A 6,354-nucleotide genomic window follows, 5' to 3' on the forward strand; every position below is an offset into this window, starting at 1 on the left:
TGAATACTTTCCGAATGCACTGTATGAGTTGTGAGTCCCCCTACCATCTCTGCCTAGCATGTGAACAATACTAAAATTATATTTAAAATCAAATCAAATTTTATTGGCCACATGCACCGAATACAACAGGTGCAGACATTACAGTGAAATTCTTACTTACAGCCCTTAACCAACAGTGCATTTATTTTTAACAAAAAAGTAAAAATAAAACAACAACAAAAAAAGTGTTGAGAAAAAAAGAGCAGAAGTAAAATAAAATAACAGTAGGGAGGCTATATATACAGGGGGGTACCGGTGCAGAGTCAATGTGTGGGGGCACCAGCTAGTTGAGGTAGTTGAAGTAATATGTACATGTGGGCAGAGTTAAAGTGACTATGCATAAATAATTAACAGAGTAGCAGCAGCGTAAAAGGATGGGGTTGGGGGGCAGTGCAAATAATCCGGGTAGCCATGATTAGCTGTTCAGGAGTCTTATGGCTTGGGGGTAGAAGCTGTTGAGAAGTCTTTTGGACCTAGACTTGGCACTCCGGTACCGCTTGCCGTGCGGTAGCAGAGAGAACAGTCTATGACTAGGGTGGCTGGAGTCTTTGACAATTTTGAGGGCCTTCCTCTGACACCGCCTGGTATAGAGGTCCTGGATGGCAGGAAGCTTGACCCCAGTGATGTACTGGGCCGTACGCACTACCCTCTGTAGTGCCTTGCGGTCGGAGGCCAAGCAGTTGCCATACCAGGCGGTGATGCAACCAGTCAGGATGCTCACGATGGTGCAGCTGTATAATTTTTTGAGGATCTGAGGACCCATGCCAAATATTTTCAGTCTCCTGAGGGGGAATAGGCTTTGTCGTGCCCTCTTCACGACTGTCTTGGTGTGTTTGGACCATGATAGTTCGTTGGTGATGTGGACACCAAGGAACTTGAAGCTCTAAACCTGTTCCACTACAGCCCCGTCGATGAGAATGGGGGTGCGCTCAGTCCTCTTTTTTTTTCCTGTAGTCGACAATCATCTCCTTTGTCTTGGTCACGTTGAGGGAGAGGTTGTTGTCCTGGCACCACACGGCCAGGTCTCTGACCTCCTCCCTATAGGCTGTCTCATCATTGTCGGTGATCAGGCCTACCACTGTTGTGTCGTCGGCAAACTTAATGATGGTGTTGGAGTCGTGCCTGGCCATGCAGTCATGGGTGAACAGGAGTAAAGGAGGGGACTGAGCACGCACCCCTGAGGGGCCCCCGTGTTGAGGATCTGTCACGATCGTCTACGAGAGAGGAGGACCAAAGCGCAGCGTTGGTAGCGAACATATTGATTTTAATGTAATACACGAAAATACAAAACAAAACACGATCATGAAGTCCTCAGTGACAACGACTGAACATAGAACAAAAACCCACAACCCCAAGGTGAACAATGACAGTTTAAATATGGCTCCCAATCAGAGATAACGAGCCGACAGCTGACACTCGTTACCACTGATTGGGAGTCACTGGACCAAACAATGAAACCACCAATAACAACCCAACTAATCCCCAAACACAAAAAAATGAACACACCCTGGCTCAATAATACAAAGTCCCGGAGCCAGAGCGTGACAGTACCCCCCCCTAAAGGCGCGGACTGCGACCGCGCCTCAAAGAACCCAAATAGGGGAGGGCTGGGTGGGTGTTGCTCCTCGGAGGCGGCTCCGGCTCTGGCTCCGGGCTTGACCACCATCCTACATCCATCCCCCCGTAATGGCCCCGGTCCGATCCAACCCAGCTGGCTGGATCCGGACTGATGACGCGCACCCCTAACTTGGCGCGTGAGGCAGGGACGGACCGGACCTGGCTGACGATACGCATCCTCGGCTTGGTGCGTGGAGCCGGAACGGACCTCCTCAGGCTGACGACTCGCCTCCCTGGCTTGGTGCGCGTAGCAGGCATAGGCTGAACCATGTTGACGACTCGCCCCCTTGGTTTGGTGCGAGTAGCCGGAACGAGCTGACCCAGGTTGACGACTCGCACCCTTAGCCTGGTGCGAGTGGCAGGAACAGTCCGGGTTGGGCCGGCGACGCACACCGTAGTTTTGATGCGTGGAGCAGGAACCGGCCGGGCTGGGCTGGCGACGCACCCCTTTGGCTTGGTGCGTAGAGCAGGAACCGGCCGGGCTGGGCTGGCGACGCACCCCTTTGGCTTGGTGCGTAGAGCAGGGACAGGCCGGGCTGGGCTGGCGACGCACCCCTTTGGCTTGGTGCGTAGAGCAGGAACGGGCAGAGCCGGGCTGACGAGACGCACCACAGGCTTGATGCGGAGAGCAGGCACGGGCCGTGCCGGACTGACGACGCACACCACTGGCTTGGTGCGGGAAGCTTGGATGGACCGGACTGTACTAGGGACACACACCACTGGCCCTACACCGGGATCTGGAACGGGCCGGACCGGACTGGCAACACACGCCAGTACCTCTCGCCGTGCCTCTACTTCCTCCATCCCCTCTTCGACCAGTGGCCCCCGTAACCCGGCGGCCTTCTCCAGCAACCCACTGGGCCGCTCTATCGCGGCCTCCTGCTGGTCCGACGTCGTGAGCCCCCCCCTAAAAATTTTCGGGGCGTCTCTCCTACCCGTGGACCAGGTCTCCATATCCCTCGCCAGCCTCTCGCCCTTCTGCCATAGTGTCAAGCCCTTCTCCTCCTCACTCGGCTTGACCCAGTCCAGGAGGCGAAGGAGATCTGTGAGGGATCTCCCTGGCGACGGCTCCTGGACACGCTGCTTGGTCCCATCTTGGTGGGTTTTTCTGTCACGATCGTCTACGAGAGAGGAGGACCAAAGCGCAGCGTTGGTAGCGAACATATTGATTTTAATGTAATACACGAAAATACAAAACAAAACACGATCATGAAGTCCTCAGTGACAACGACTGAACATAGAACAAAAACCCACAACCCCAAGGTGAACAATGACAGTTTAAATATGGCTCCCAATCAGAGATAACGAGCCGACAGCTGACACTCGTTACCACTGATTGGGAGTCACTGGACCAAACAATGAAACCACCAATAACAACCCAACTAATCCCCAAACACAAAAAAATGAACACACCCTGGCTCAATAATACAAAGTCCCGGAGCCAGAGCGTGACAGGATCAGTGTGGCAGATGTGTTGTTACCTACCCTTACCAGTCCAGGATCCAGTTGCAGAGGGAGGTGTTTAGTCCCAGGATCCTTAGCTTAGTGATGAGCTTTGAGGGCACTATGGTGTTGAATGCTGAGCTGTAGTCAATGAATAGCATCTCAGCATGAGGGATGGAGCATTCAATAGCCAATGCTTATTTTTATGACTTATTCAAAAATGTCCATGAACGGCTGCAAAAATACATAGCCTAATATAATCAATTAAGTCCGATTTCAAATATGTGATTATACTGGCAAACTTGGGAAGAAGTGGAATAATAAAATAAGTGTGGGGAATAACAGTAGTGTTCTTGCTGACAAGCACACTAGTTACCCTTTAGTTAGCCCATTGTTAAGAATGAGAATTGTTCCGCTGATCAGACTAAATAAAGTAAGTAGATCAAATGTTCTGAAGACAAGATTACATAAATCTGCCCCTACACCCTAACCAAAAATCTGCCCCCCCCCCTTCTTTAAAACGTGCATCCAATCCCCTTGATCCCTTACATAACTAGACCAATCATATGCTTCAATGTGCCTCGATTCACAGTGTGATAAAACAGGACAATGATAGAGGTTCTGCTCGTGATGTTAAATTGCAGGCGCAGATGCTACGATTTCAAAACGATTTGGAGCACAGTTGAAACGTTAATGCACTGACTATACAGTGGACTAATTAGAAAAGTAAATGCAGTACTTTTCCATGCCTGAGATATAAGAGGTGTGGTGGCATGTGAGCGTGAGAAGAGGGTCAAATGATGGTATGAGCTTGATGCTCTCATATCGAGGGACTTATTCTGGTGACATGATGATCGACGCTTGACTGACGTTTCGACAATGTAAAAAGATCAGTCTTTTAGTCATAATCTCATCATGTAGACTAGCCTACCAGAACTGTATCTGGGAGCTGTTGGCTAGATCGCACATGCCAAGACCAGAGTAGGCACATTTGCTATTTAACACAACTGTTTTTGTGACAAAACTATCAGTAGAGTTGAAAATGCGATGGAAACAAGTCAGTTTGGTGGAAACACACCACTGGTGGGAAAATGCGCATATTTTCTTTATGCAGATTTTAGAATATTTGCATGAAAATATGTCACCAATTGGATGGAAACCTAGCTACTGACTGTTAGCACTTGGTGGTCTATAGCAACTTCCCACAAGAATAGGCTTTAGGTGAGGAAGATGAACCTGTAGCCATATTACTTCAACAGCATTTGACATGAGATCCTTTCTAAACTTTACAGGAATATCACTCTGAATATAAACAGCAACACCTCCCCCATTGTTATTCCTGTCTCTTCTGTAGATGTTAGAACCATGAATTGCTACCACTGTATCATCAAAGGAATTATCTAAGTGAGTTTCAGAGAGCCAGAATATGAATGTTATCTGTTGCTAGCAAGTTATCTATTTCATTAACCTTGTAATATGTTAATGTGGCCTATCTTTAGCACTTTTCTGGGTTGCTTGATTGTTTTTAATTGCTTTACTGGGAGGCTTATCTGAGGTAGACATGACAGTGATATTTGTATTGATCTGATAGTGCAGGGTGAACTGCTCACAATGGGCTTCCTACTAGGGAAAACCACCTCAGTGCTAATAGTATATCTCAGGTTCATAGGTGCATGATTACTGCTGACAATAGTCATTCAGGAGAGTTAGAGGAACATACATTAGTTTACTTACATTATGACTGACAACACCCCTGTGTGTCTCTGCCTATGGGTAAATATAGAGACTGGCAACCTGATTTGCAGCTGCGTGGCCTTCTCTCACATTAAATACTCACCCCCAGCTTCCACCAGTACAGTATGTTTAGATGCACACTGTCGGGCAGGCAGGCAGGCATAATCAGCCTAAAACAAGCTGCACGTGTTCAGCTACAGAACAACCCACGGGTCACAGTCACAGTAGGCACCCTGTGGATTACTATAAAAGGCCCCCAAACACCATGCGGGAGAGAGAAATCTTTGGGCAATGAGTTGGACCTCTTGTGATTGCCAGTTCTCTGACAGACAGTGGTGGAAAAAGTACCCAATTTTCATACTTGCGTAAAAGTAAAGATACCTTAATGGAAAATGTCACCCAGTAAAATACAACTTGAGTGAAAGTCTAAAAGTATTTGGTTTCAAATATACTTAAGTATCAAAAGTAAATGTAATTGCTAAAATATACTTAAGTATCAAAAGTAAAAGTGAAAGTATAAATTGTTTAAAATTCCTTATATAAAGCAAACCAGACGGCATCATTTTCTAGTTTTTTTATTTACGGATAGCCAGGGGCATGCTCCAACACTCAGACATCATTTACAAACGAAGCATGTGCTTAGTGAGTCCGCCAGATCAGAGACAGTAGGGATGACCAGAGATGTTCTCTTGATAAGTGTGTGAATTAGACAATTTTCCTGTCCTCAAAATGTAACGAGTACTTTTGGGTGTCAGGGAAAATGTATGGAATAAAAAGTACATACTTTTCTTTAGGAATGTAGTAAAGTAAAAGTTGTCAAAATATAAATACTCAAGTAAAGTACAGATACCCCAAAACACTACTTAAATATTTTTACTTAAGTACTTTACATCACTGCTGACAGAGCATAAACATTTGTACCTACGTTACAAGTCACATAATAGGTTTATTTGTCTATTGGCTATTCTACCTGCTAATATACCTGCTTGTCCGTTCCTAAGTAAGTTGTATTGGTTGATCAGTAATATCAATCAATTGTACACTATTACAATATATCATTAAGTGGTGAGAAACACTGTTTGTCCTTGTCATGTGACACAGTTATGACAAGGCTAAGAATAACAGGCCGTACAGGGAGGCATGAAATACAGGGAGGTACTTTTTATTTTACACAAATAGAATTTCCTCACACTTCAAAGCATGAGCCATTATTTTTTAGGATTGCAAAGCAATTCTAAATGTTCTGGATTATGCTCAAACAAAACACCACTTTATTCACAAAACTAATCTCCATTAACCCAGAAGTAAAATCTTGTGTCATTTGGTCAACTGGGTGCCCACGGGAGATTGTCACAAGACCAACGCTAATATCCCTCTTGTCCAGTAGGTGACAGGCTGGAGACTGCTCTGATGGATCATTTGTTTTCGTCGCCACCTTATCAGATCTAGGTTCCTTGCTGATTTGTGCACAAATCAAGGTAACATGGAGCTATATTCCCCTGCAAAACGGGCATACAAACC

Source organism: Coregonus lavaretus (genome assembly GCF_964263955.1).
Source record: "Coregonus lavaretus genome assembly, chromosome: 24".
In the NCBI taxonomy this organism is placed as follows: Eukaryota; Metazoa; Chordata; class Actinopteri; order Salmoniformes; family Salmonidae; genus Coregonus; species Coregonus lavaretus.